Genomic DNA, 907 nt, shown 5'->3' with positions numbered 1-907 from the left:
CACTGTTCATATGTAAAAGTGTTCCTTTAACCTCCCCCCCCCCAAAAAAAAAAAGAATTATAGTCTTGGAAATACTCAGGTTCTACCCTGTTTGACCCAGTTCTGCCCTGTCCTATAAGGTTGCTGTGACTTGGTATTGATTGAATGGCAGTGGATTTTTTAGAGTAATTAGGATGGTCTCCATATTCAGGTTGGATATATTCAGGATCATGTTTTCTCTCTCCTGGACTTGCTATAATTTTCTTCAGTGTCTACTTGAAATTGCATATGAGAAATTGATGGTCTTTTCCATAATTGGCCCCTGTTTGGGCTATTGGTATTATACCTTTCCTACATTTCTTCCTACAGATATAGTCAGTTTGATTTCTGTGTATCTCTTCTCATGAAACCCACTTGCAGAGTAGTCACATATGTTGTTGAAAAAAAACCAAGATGTTTGCAATGAAGATGTTATTTGGCCTCAGATTTTTTCACCCAGGCCTTATTTTGCAATTACCAATTCTTCCTCTTTGTTTCTAACTTTTATATTTCAATCATCAGTAATTATAAATGTCTCTAGCCTGCATCTAGATTGATGAAGTGCAGGCTGAAGAAGTTTGCAAAATTTTTCAATTTCTTCATTATTGACAATAGTGGTTGGTGTGTAAATCTGAATAATAGTCATAGTAACTGGTCTTCCTTTATGTCTATAGATACTATCCTTTCACATAAAGAATTGTACTTCACGACAGACTTTGAAATGCTTTTTTTGATGATGAATGTGATGCTATTCCTCTCGAATATGTTATTCCTGCCATACTAACCATATGATGGTTTGATTCAAGATGTCTAATATCCTAATTCTGTACCAAACATGATGTCTAATATTCACCCATTTCATATCGCTAAAATTCCTAGGATAGCAATC

This window comes from Echinops telfairi, unplaced genomic scaffold (genome assembly GCF_000313985.2).
Source record: "Echinops telfairi isolate 266 unplaced genomic scaffold, ASM31398v2 ScPeMD7_6;HRSCAF=24_1, whole genome shotgun sequence".
Taxonomy (NCBI): domain Eukaryota; kingdom Metazoa; phylum Chordata; class Mammalia; order Afrosoricida; family Tenrecidae; genus Echinops; species Echinops telfairi.
The sequence above is the reverse complement of the archived record's forward strand: the minus strand, read 5'-3'. Positions refer to the sequence as shown.